This window comes from Mustela nivalis (assembly GCF_964662115.1).
Source record: "Mustela nivalis genome assembly, chromosome: 8".
Lineage (NCBI taxonomy): Eukaryota > Metazoa > Chordata > Mammalia > Carnivora > Mustelidae > Mustela > Mustela nivalis.
The window spans coordinates 30,387,924-30,401,027 of NC_139027.1; the positions used below are offsets into that span (position 1 = coordinate 30,387,924).

Genomic DNA, 13,104 nt, shown 5'->3' on the forward strand with positions numbered 1-13,104 from the left:
CCCAATAGAAAACCAGGCAAAAATCCTCAAACAGCACTTCACAGGACGATATGTGATTGGACAAAATGAAAAGTTGCTCAACTTCATTAGTCATTGAAGGAATGCAAATTAAAATCCTAATGAGGCAGTGCCAGGGTAGCTCAGTAAGTTAAGCATCTGCCTTTGGCTCAGGTCATGATCCCTGAGTCCTGGGATGGAGCTCCCTCAGCCAGCAGGGAGCCTGGTTCCCCTTCTCCCTCTGCATCCTCCTACCCTGCTCATGCTCTCTATCTCTCACTCTGCTCTCTCTCAAATAAATAAAATCTTTAAAAATAAACAAATAAGTAATAAAACCCTAATGAGATGACACTACACACTCATCAAAATAATGAAAAAGAAATAGAAAATACCACATATTGGCAAAAAATAATAGACCAAATGGAATTTCCATACATTGCTGGTGGAATTATAAGTTGGCATAGACACTTTAGGAAACCGTTTGGTGAACACGGGCACATAACAAGGCTAGCAATTCTACACCTAGGCATGAACAAGGGAAACACATACGTACACCAAAAAACAAACAAAACCACCCAAACCCTTAAAAGAATGTTCAGAGTACATTATTAATAACAGCCTGAAACTGGAAACCACCTAAATGTCCATCAACAATAGAATGGATTTTAAGAATTGTGATCAAGATCAAAATCTTCTGCACAGCAAAGCAAGCAGTCAACAAAACAAAGAGGCAACCCACGGAATGGGAGAAGATATTTGCAAATAACAGTACAGACAAAAGGTTGATATCCAAGATCTATAAAGAACTCCTCAAACTCAACACACACAAAACATATAATCATATCAAAAAATGGGCAGAAGAGGGGTACCTGGGTGGCTCAGTAGGTTGAAGCCTCTGCCTTTGGCTCAGGTCATGGTCTCGGGGTCCTGGGATCAAGCCCCGCATCAGGCTCTCTGCTCAGCAGGGAACCTGCTTCCTCCTCTCTCTCTCTGCCTGCCCCTCTGCCTACTTGGAATCTCTGTCTATCAAATAAATAAATAAAACTTTTTTAAAAAATGGGCAGAAGATATGAACAAACACTTCTCCAATGAAGACATACAAATGGCTATCAGACACGTGAAAAAATGTTCATCATCACTAGCCATCAGGGAGATTCAAATTAAAATCACATTGAGATACCACCATACACCAGTTAGAATGGCCAAAATTAGCAAGACAGGAAACAACATGTGTTGGAGAGGATGTGGAGAAAGGGGAACCCTCTTAACACTGTTGGTGGGAATGCAAGTTGGTGCAGCCTCTTTGGAGAACAGTGTGGACATTCCTCAAGAAATTAAAAATAGAGCTTCCCTATGACCCTGCAATTGCACTCCTGGGTATTTACCCCAAAGATACAGATGTAGTGAAAAGAAGGGCTGTCTATACCCCAATGTTTATAGCAGAAATGGCCATGGTCGCCAAACTATGGAAAGAACCAAGATGCCCTTTAACGGACGAATGGATAAGGAAGATGTGGTCCATACACACTATGGAATATTATGTCTCCATCAGAAAGGATGAATACCCAACTTTTGTAGCAACATGGACGGGACTGGAAGAGATTAAGCTGAGTGAAATAAGTCAAGCAGAGTCAGTTATCATATGGTTTCACTTATTTGTGGAACATAACAAATAACATAGAAGACATGGGGAGATGGAGAGGAGAAGGGAGTTGAGGGAAATTGGAAGGGGAGGTAAACCATGAGAGACTATGGACTCTGAAAAACAACCTGAGGGTTTTGAAGGGGTGGGGGTGGGAGGTTGGGGGAACCAGGTGGTGAGTATTATAGAGGGCACGTATTGTATGGAGCACTGGATGTGGTGCAAAAACAATGAATACTGTTATGCTGAAAAGAATTTTTTTTAAAAAACTGTGATATATTCACATGATAGAATATTATACAGCAATGAGAATAAATAAAGTACCTCTTCCTGCAAGAACCTGGAATGATATTATAAATATGATGTTGCGTGGAAAAAGATAGTTGCAAAACAAATAAATATGATTCCATTTATATGAAGTTCAAAAACAGGAAAAACTAATCTATTGTGCTAAAAATCAGAATTGTGGATATTTGGGGGGTACAGGGGACAAGGACTTAGAAAAAAGCAGGAAGGGTGTACCTGGGGCACCGGTAATGTTCTGTTCCTTGGTCTTGATGCTGGTTACAAATGTGTCCCCTTTGTAAAAATTCCTTGAACTCTATGCTTATTATTTGGTGTACTTTTCTGCATTCCTGTTATACATTAATTAAAAATGTATCCCTGAAAAAGCAAGTTTGAGGGTTAGGTGATGTAGTTAGAATCAGAAATGATGATTTCTGTAGAAATACAGATGTTCCACAAACAGGAGATGTGGGCATGAGTGGAGATAAATATACATGTGTCATTCATTACAACAGTCATAGATAATGACAAAGGGAAAGAAGGGAAGAAGCTAAAGAACAATCTTGGGAAATGTTTACCAATAAGTATTGGAAGAAGAAAAATAGAGAAAAACAAAGAGGTAGGAAAGGGTCAAGAAATGCATGCACATAAACCAAAGCAGAACAGTCCTTCAAGGAGGAGAGGAGCAGCTCACAGCAATAGCAAATATAGCACAGTGGTGTGGAGCATGGACTTTGGAGCCAGAATTTCTGGGTTCAAATCTTCCATTTCCTCTTCTGCCAAATGGAGTTACAAATGAATACCACCACATCAGGTTAGTTCATCTGAGCAATGCTAGCATCTACTTATACAGAGTCCCAAGAAGTGTGGGAAAGGCTTTAAGTCTTAGTAAGACCTGTCATTTTAAGACCTGAAATGAAGCCATTTTTGGAAAGCAATGGGAGAAGGGGGCAGAAATATGGTAAGAAAGTAAATACAAAGAGTGCATCTGTGATGAACACCCAATGTCCCTAACACTATAGGTGGCTCTTCAGCTTCCTAACATGACATAAAGAGTCTGATTAGTCTCTTCATTTATCAAGTACTTACTTGTACTCCAAACAAGAGAATGAGGCTACAGGTTGGCCAGGGTCCCCATTAGACAGGGACCTTCAGGCATGTGGCCCAGGAAGAAACAGCGGTTTTCTCAGTTGGCTGAGAAGTTTGAATTCAGCATTCTTATCTCCTAGAAATAATGCAGGGAATATAGTTCCTGTTTCTCAGATTAAAAAGCCTCCCCATTAAACACCCATCCCAGGAAGGAGAGAGGAGAAGGAGAAGTCCTAAACAATTGTACATAAGAGCCAACTTAACTGTTCTCTCTGAAGTTTCTTTTCCAGTTGTGCCATTGATTGGCAGTCCATGAAGTGAAACTAAGTTTTGCTGTAACTAAGTATTAACATATTGATGTACTGATGTAAGTATTGATGTAACTAAGTACTGTTCCTGTCCTAAATTTCCTGTTATTTCCAACGGCCCCTCAGCCACTTACATCAGTTCTTTCAAAAACACATCTTTGAATGAGATTCACTGAATTTCTTCGGTGCTTCTCTGTTCTCTGTGAGCAATCAAAGATATCTTTCAAAAATGTCTTTTTCGGGTGCCTGGGTGGCTCAAGCTGTTAGGGTCAGCCTTCAGCTCAGGTCACAATCCCATGATTGAGTCCCACATTGGGTTCCCTGCTCAGCTGGGAGCCTGCTTCTCCCTTAGCCTACCACTCCCCCTGCTTGTGCTCTCTCTCTGTCAAATAAATAAATAAAATCTTTTTTTAATGTCTTTTTTAATGGCATTGAATTCTTTTAAATTTCTTAGATTCACTGAAATTCCTACATCATTCAGGAGGCTTTTGTGTCAATGCTGATAGTAACCAAAAAAAAAAAAAAAAAAAAAAAAACAAACCTAGAATGATCTTCATCTTATATGCTGGCAGATAGATCTAAAGAAGAAGAAGAAGAAGAAAAAAAAAACCAGACTGGATAATAGAAATTTGCCTTTCCTGAAAGGTTCATTTGTGTTTTTAGAAATCTTGCTGTTGTAAGAGTTAGGGTAGGAAGGTTAACCCCATGATTTTGAACAAGTTAAATCCTTTGGGGTTTCAAGTAAGAATAAGACTGGGCCATAGAGAGCTCAAGTAGAAACCAGAAGAGATGATGTTATGAAGAAATTGCTACTCTGAACTTTGAGCATGAATTCCTATATTTTTTCCAGAGAGTACCAGGGCCATAAATCATAAAACTTGATTTAAAAGATCCTTTGACCTGAAAAACTCCTTCCTAAGAATTTATTTTAAGGAAGAAGTTCAAGAGAAGTGAAACAAAAAGCTATATATGGGAAGATAATTTTGCAGTGTTATTGCTAATGGAAAAAAAAGAAAAGTGGGAGTAACAACCAACCAATGGAACAAAGTTTTGTAAAATAGGAGCTTAACAGAATAAGTGTTATTGACTTTTCAAATGGTAATTATGAAGTCTACAAACACACATGGAAATGTTTTCCATGTTTTAAAAATATATTAAATTTAAAAAAACATAAAAATGTACATACACTGATTACTAACCTGTAAAAAATTATATGAATGTTGGCAAGAAATGGAAAGGAATATGTAAAAGTGAAAATTTATGTTAAGACAAGATTATGAATGGATCTTTTTCTTTTCTCAAAAATGTGTTAAGACTTCTGCTTCCAGGAAGATATAATAGATGTACTTTTCCATTCTTCCCACTAAGAACAACTAAAAACCCTGCACATTATATATAAAGCAAACATAAGAAAACTCTGAAAGGTAGGGAGAAGAAGGCTGCCAACTAGGGATGTTAAGATCCATGGAACAACATGGTGGTGGGTTCCACGAGTTCTCCTGGCTTCTTCTTGGATCCAAAGAAGCTGGCAGCCCAGAAACACCAACAGGTGCTGAAAACAACACAACACAAAACAAAACAAACACAATAGAAGTCTGCTCTCTCAAGCCAATGGACTAGGGAAAAGGTGGCCTAGAAAGACAAAAAAAGTTTAGACAATTTAGATTAATATTGTTTTACTCTAGCCAAACAACACAGAAAAAGCTGTGGGCTCACCCTCATTCACATATGCAAAGGCTAAGTGAGAGCCAAGTCTTCCACTCTTGCCAGGTTATATCCAGGCTCCCAGAACTCCTGCTAGGGGTATTAGAGAAGACCAGTACTTTAGGAAAGTGGTACTTTCGTTCTTGCTGGCCTATAGCAAACATTCCCTCCCCCTTTGTGGGGAGGCTTTCCACTCCCACCTGGTGATAACATGACCCCTCTCTCTTCCCTAGAGGGAGGTGTCAGAGTCAGGTGGAGAGTCAGGACTCTAATTATCACCCAGGTGTAATGAGGCCACCCTTACCTAGTGTCACTAAAGACGATCTGGAGAGCTGGATCTCCCTCCCCTGTCCAGCAGCTATGAGGAGACATTCTGCCAAGTGCCAATGAAGGCTAAGTGGGGACTCTGGACTTCTACCTCCATTGGAAGTAACAAGGTAGTGCTCTCTCCTACCTTCTTCTGCCAGAGTGATGTCAGAGAAAGCCAGCTAAAACAGATCACTTAAATAAAATCCAGTGTCTCATAATTAGAAAATGTCCAGGTTTTAATGAAAAAAATCGCTCATCCTACCAAGTACCAGGAATATCTCTAACTCAATGAAATAAGACAATCAAGGCTGTCACTAGGATGAGACATTGACTAAAATTATCTGACAAAGATTTGAAAGCAGCATATGTACCCAGAAGAGCCATTAAAAGTTATACAAGAGATACACTTTCAAACACTATAGATAAATCACAAAACAATTCTTTAAAATGTTAAGTAACCCACAAGAGGACAGAAAAATGAAAAACAGAGAAATGAGAAATGGAACAAACAGAAAGCAAAAAATAAAATGGCAGACTTAAACCCTAATAAATCAATAATTACATGAAATGTATATGGTCTAACTACACCAATTAAAAGGCAGAAATTAGCAGAGTAGATTTTAAAACATGACCCAACTATATTCTGTAAACAAGAACTCACTTCCAACATTATAGAGGCAAATTGAAAGTAAACTGCCTGTAAGATGTCACTAAACATGTCTGAGAATGGCTAAAATTAAAAAAAAAAAAAAAACAGCAATGATGCCAAATATTGACAAGATGTGGAGAAACTGACCCGTTCACCCATTACTGGTGGGAATGTAAAATGGCACGGCCACTCTATAAACAACTTCACAGTTTCTGAATAAATAGTTTCTGAATAAGCATTTCATTTTCTTATAAAACTAAACCCTTTTCTTTTAAAACTGAACTTTCACAAAATTTAGTCATTGTACCCAGGGGAATTTAGCCCAGAGAAATGAAGGACATTTATACAAAAGCCCATATACAAATGTTTATAGCAGCTTCATTCATAATGCCAAAACTGAGGAAAACACATGTCCTTCAAAGGATAACTGGTTTAAAAAAAAAAAAAAGCTGTGGTAAACCCATACTTAGGAATATTACTCAACAATAAAAAGAAACAAACTATTGGTACACACAATAAGCTGGATGAATCTCCAAAGAATTATGCTGAGTGAGAAGAGCCAATCCCAAAAGATCACATACTATATGATTCTGTTTATAAAACGACAAAACAACAAAATTACAGACCTGGAGAACGAATGAGTGATTGCCAGGGATTAAAAAGAGAATGAGGATGAAAGAGAAGAGGGCATGGTCCTAAAAGAGCAACAGGAGAGATCCTTGTGGTGATGGAATGTTCTCGATCTTGGCTGTATTGATGTCATTATCCTGGTTGTAGGACTGCCTCATAGTGTTCGAGATGTTACCTTTGGGAGAAATTAAGTAAGGGGTGCACAGGATCTCTCAGTAATTATTTCTTACAACTGTATGTGAATCTCTTAATGTCTCAAAATAAAAAGTGTTTTTCATGTGTCACAGTCTTTTTTAGAGGAGACTCTTGATAGTTAAGAAAGTAGGTCTGAATCTTCAGAAATCCCCAAATACCAGAAAATAGACCTGATCATGCAGGCTTTCTCCCACATCACTCTTCCCGGGGAGTCATGCATCCCCTGGCTACATCCACAGTCCTCCCCACTGCATTATCAACTTGTGCTGGAGTTTTACCCCTCCCTTGATGTTCCTTTCCACAGTGGGATCCTCGTGTCCCAAGTCACTGTGCCCGGGGACAAATCAGGAGCCCCGGTACTGCCTCAGGGAACAGCAGATGCCAGGTCCTGGGCTGCTCAACTCCACACCTCAGTAAAACACCCAACTGCTGCAAAGAATAGTAAGCACAGTAGTACTAAATGCAGGGATGCCAAGGGCACATCATGTCCTTTTTTTTTTTTTTTTTTCCATACTAAAACAGATCATTGGTGTCTATTCAGATGTGCCAAAGACATATAGAATGCCTGGTAGAATCATTCAGATAAGCTAACAAAGGCCTTCCATTTATGGCACAATTTTCTTAGTCTGAAGTTTGCCTGAATATTTTAGTGGAGAGCTACAGCCATGATCTTCATCTGACTCCATTTGACTTAGAAGTTAAACACTGGGAATGCAAGCTGGTGCAGCCACTCTGGGAAACAGTGTGGAGGTTCCTCAAAAAGGTGAAAATAGAGCTACCCTATGATCTAGCAATTGCACTACTGGGTATTTACCCCAAAGATACAAATGTAGTGAGTGATACGAAGGGGCACATGCACCCCAATGTTTATAACGGCAATGTCCACAATAGCCAAACTATGGAAAGAATCCAGATGTCCATCAATAGATGAATGGATAAAGAAGATGTGGTATAGATATACAATGGAATACTACGCAGCCATCAAAAAATGAAATCTTGACATTTGCAATGATGTGGATGGGACTAGAAGATATTATGCTAAGCGAAATAAGTCAATCAGAGAAATACAATTATCATATGATCTCACTGATATGCAGAGTTTAAGAAGCAAGGCAGAGGATTATAGGTGAAGAGAGGAAAAAAACGAAACAAGACAAAACCAGAGAGGGAGACAAACCATAAGAGACTCTTAATTTTTGGAAACAAACTGAGGGTTGCTGGAAGGGAGGGCAGAGGCTGGGTGGTGGACACTGGGGAGGGTATGTGTTGTAGTGAGCACTAGGTGCTGTCTAAGACTGATAAATCAGAGACTTGTACCCCTGAAAGAAATAATACATTGTATGTTAATTTTTTAAATAATAGTAATTGTAAAATATATTAAAAAGCAAGCATGGAAAAAAAAAAAAGGAGTTAAACACTCATCACAGCTCACTAAAAGCTCCTACAGTGTTTTCTTTGCTCAGGCTGCCAGAACAAAAATACCAGACACAGGTTAGCTGATAGATGACAGAGATGTATCCCCCCCTCCCCCAGTTCTAGAGCCCAAAGTGTCAGTGTGGTTGGGTTCTGGCAAGGGCCCACTTGCTGGGTTCTCCAGATAGCTGCTGTCTCCCTGTAACTTCAGGTGGTGGAAGGGACTGGAGCACTCTCTCAGATCTCTTTCATAAGGACACTCATCCTGTGTCACTTGCTGAGTGATTATTTTTATAAAAGAAAAACCAGGAGCAGTGCCTTGCCACTGTCCGGACACCACAGTAGCATCCAGAGGGCTGAGACACTCTGGAGGCAATTGGGAAAGAAAAAAAATGAATCTCCCTATGGAATCAGACTGATGAGATGGGGGTCCTTGCCAAGAGCAGGATCAAAAAGACCGCTTAGCTGGCACCTGGTCCAACTATACAAGGGGCCCGGGGGCTGTCAGTGGCTGAAGGCCCTCTGAGCACTCCCCCGATGAAATCCCAGCTGGACGCCAGAGCTGTTTTTTTAACCCTAACAAGATCTGTCATTAAACGTTACTGGAGCCTGACTTTGCCTCTTTCCCTCCAGGCCCTGCTAGTGGGGGTCAAAGGTCACATCATCCTTCAACACAGGCTCCTGGGCCCCAGCTTTTGTTCACCAGGCCTCAGAGGGATGATGGGCAAGCTCCCTCCTAGCCCTTGGAGGCTACACAAGAAACCAGCGAACCATGGTCCTTAACGAACAGGGCCCCTCCAAGGCCAGCCAGCAACAACCTCTTATAATATTTACAGCCTTCTGTCTGCACAGATTAAACACAGGGAACAAACAATGGACCTCCTTTGTCTCGTAAACTTATGTCATTCCTCGTTAAGAAAAATTGAGAACAAACCTTGATTTTGTTGGGAAACAACGTTTGCTTCTAAAGACAGTCTTGGATGAGGCTAGGAGCATTTTTGGGGACAAGGACATCTTGTACAATATTATTAATAAGTCACTGTGTTCTGATAATTTCATAAACATCAGCTGTATTGTTTTCTAGCAACAGAATATACTTTGGCCAAGGGCACTATTTCTCACTTGTTCATTGGCAATTAGTGCTGTAAACAGATACCTTGTGGGAGCATTCCTCAGCAAAGAATCAACACCAAAGGAACAAGATCTTGGCAGCTTGAGTTATCACTTTTTGTTTGAAATGTGGACATTTTTCTAAAAATCCCTCAGGGCTTCGGGTGCTGAGGTTGAGGGAAGCGTTCTGTTCACTGTCTGCAATCTGAGAACCATGGCTGTAGGGACAATAAATTTTGGCAGAAAAACCCTCTTCTTTCTCCAGGGAAAGCATATATACGAACCCAATATGTCCATTTAAACCCAGAGGTGCTTTGATTTAAACCAAGTAGGAGACCAAAGCTCCCTGACCCACAACCCTACTTCAACCCACCCCAACCCCACTGCCCCAACCCACGGTCATTCTCTGAAGAGGATTTGTAGATCACAGCTTAACAACTGCACATTTGTCAACTGTGTCTGGAACTAGTTGTCAGAAGACTGAGATGCCTCACTGATCGTCAAAGTTTCAAGAGCTGGGGAAGGCTCCATGCTCTTCCGTGGCTGGCTTTCTCATCTAGTAAATGTGACTTCCTTATTCCACCTGCCCAATGGGGCTGTCATCAGAATGGACGTGTGGGGGTCACTACTCATAATGGTTGTTGTATGAAATAACTTAATTGAGATAAAATCCACATAGAACTTCCCCATTGAAAGTATGCAACTCAATGGCTTCAGTATATAACAGTCATTATTAGAACGTTTTCCTCACTCCAGAAAGAAACCCCATACTCAGTGGTGGTCACTCCCCATCTTTCCCCAACACATGCTGCCTTAAGCAACCAATCTACTTTCTGTCTACATAAATTTGCCAATTCTGGACATTCATATAAATGGAATTAGACAATATGTGATCCATGGCGACTGGCTGTTATGATGTGGCTTGTTTTCAAGGTTCATCACTATTTCATGTCTTTTTTATTGCAGAATAATCTGCTATATGGATGTACGCAGTTTGTTTCACTGAAGGACATTTGAATTATTTTCGTGTTTGAGTTATTATGAATAACGCTGCTGTGAACATTAAAAATTAAAAACACGAACAAGGTCTTGTTTTTGTGGACGTGTTTTTTCATTTCTCTTGGCTATACACCTAGGAGTAGAACTGCAGGGTCACATGGTAACTCTATGTTTAACTTTTTGAGAAGCTGCCAGACTGTCTTCCAAGACAGCTACACCATGTCCCATTCCCACCAGCAGTGTGTGATGGGGTCCAATCTCTCCACATCCTTGCTAACACCTGTTAGTATTTGTCTCCCTGACTATAGCCACCCTATAAAGATGAGGTAAAGTGGTATCTCATTGTGATTTTGACTTGCATTTCCCCGATGGCTTGAAGTGTTGGGTATCTTTTCATGTGCTCCAATGGGTCTTTACATTTACTGTTTCCTTTGTCCAAAATGCCATCCTAGACACTAGCCAGGACAATGGCAGACAACCTAATAGTGAAAGGTGTGCAGATACACAGAACTCTGCAGGCGTCCACTGTTTTCTGTGTCTGCCAAGTGTACTTCTTATTTGAAACCTTGAAATATTTTTACTAAAATTATGACAAAGATCTATCTCTCCCAGTACCCCCCCCCACCCCGTATTCCCCTTACTCCATTCCTATGCCTTAAATTGGGCCAAACTATTGCAACAAGGCTTTTTCTACAAAATTCTCTGAAAAACAGATGAGCTCCAAAACCTAGCCAATAACTTAATTTTTCAGTAAATCCTAGCATACCAGGTCATCTAAATTTCACCAGGCTGCCACTCTGCCCAATCCTGCAGGGTGTGATTCACGTTGTCATCTGTGTGCTTGGAGCCCCTTGGAGTGGTGCAGTTCTCACCCTGTGAGGCAGCTCTCCCTTCCCCCACATACCCCCTACCCCGCAACACATACCTTTAATAGGAAGTGTCCTTGAGAGCTGTTGTTTAGCCAATCGTGGGAGTGATCTGCACTGATCTAAAAGGCATCTGCAAGGTGGCCAAGTCAGGCGAAGAACAGAGTAACAGTGGCCATCTGGATCTGTTCTGACCATCTAAATGTTGATTTCACAGACTTGCCTAGAGTAATGGTCACTCCTCTCAGTCACAGCTGGTTACTAAAGGCAGCGCTCAATAGCAGTTAAAAGAAAGAGCTCTTTCTGGCACTCAAGGAGTCTTCGTCCAAACTCCTCCCACCGCACACCAGCTCTGTGATGTTACAAAGACTCTTTCATCACTCTGAGTGTGTTTCCTCACTTGTAAAAACTATCAATATCTTGCTTAAAGGACTGTAAGAATTAACAGAACACTATTTAAACCACATTTCGCAGAGTGCTTAGGAAATGTGGAATACTAGAAAGAGAACAAAGAAAGGAACAGAAGATATATTTGAAGTAATAATGGCTGAGAAATTCTCAAAATTAGTGACAGGCACCACTCACAGAGCCAGAAAGCCCAGAGAACACCAAGGAGGAAAAATATACGAAAATCTATACCCACACATATCAAACCACAGTAAATCAAAGACCAAGGGAAATTTTTGAAAGAAAAGAACACTTGACCTGTAGAGGAAAAAAGGTAAGAATTACACTGGACTTCTCTTCAGAAACCATGTGAGTAGGGACGCCTGGGTGGCTCAGTTGGTTGGACGACTGCCTTCGGCTCAGGTCATGATCCTGGAGTCCCGGGATCGAGTCCCGCATCGGACTCCCAGCTCCATGGGGAGTCTTCTTCTCTCTCTGATCTTCTCCTCGTTAATGTTCTCTCTCACTGTCTCTCTCTCAAGTAAATAAATAAAATCTTTAAAAAAAAAAAAAAAGAAACCATGTGAGCAAGAAAGAGTAGAGTGAAATATTTAGTGTTGAAGGAAAAAACATCAACCTAGAATTGTGGATCCAGTGAAATTGTCACTGGATCTACAAAGAACTCTCAGAACTCAGCAATAACAACCCCGTTAAAAAAATAGGCAAAAGATCTGAACAGACACTTCACTATATAAGATATACAAACCTTAAGTAAGCATATGAAAAGATGACATTATATATCACTAGGGAGTTGCAAATTAAAACAACAGTGAGATATCACTGCACACCAATTAGGATGATTAGAATATAGGGGGGGAAACATGACTACCAAATGTTCCACACAAATGCAAGATGTTAATAGGGAAACTAGGTTAGTGGGGAGGAATCATATATATGAGGCCTCTCTATACTATTTACTCAATTTTTTTTTTAAATCTAAAACTATTCTAAAAGATAAAGCTATTGTCTAAAATTAAAAAAAAAAAAACCCACATACAATACAGGGTAAATTGAGACCACATGGAACATTTGCAGAATAAAAGAATGACAATGATGAAATAGATTTAAAGCCAGAAGAGACCTTAGATTCGGTCATTTGTTTTTCCAATATTTATTGACCACTTACAGAGGGTCACTCTCTGTGTGAGGCACTACAAGGACAATGAAAACAAGACATCCCCACCACAATACAATCAAAGTGAAAAACGCCAAATGACCCATTTTTGACAAGTACTTCTGTATGGGGTAGGGAGTAGAGAATGCTGAGAGGATAATCACTAAATTATTAACAGTAGTTATTTAGGGATGGGCTTTTGCTCCCTTTTACTGGTTCGTATTATTTCATGGTATTTCATGACAAGCATGCTTTGCTATTGTAACTAAGAAAATAAAATAAAAAAAGTCATTTTCCTCTGATTCTATTTGGAGAATCAAATAGATTCACCTCAGAGAGTGCTCCCA

At 40.1% G+C, this 13,104-nt stretch overlaps 1 long non-coding RNA gene across 1 annotated transcript in view; it reads right to left on the reverse strand.

The window, feature by feature from the left end:
- The window catches only part of LOC309872083, a 111,684-nt gene extending 100,265 nt beyond the window's left edge, over window positions 1-11,419 (reverse strand). The window contains exon 1 of the long non-coding RNA XR_014315652.1: window positions 11,256-11,419. This is a non-coding gene — a long non-coding RNA (uncharacterized lncRNA). The remainder of the gene's footprint in view (window positions 1-11,255) is intronic.
- Between the last annotated feature and the right edge of the window lie 1,685 nt (window positions 11,420-13,104).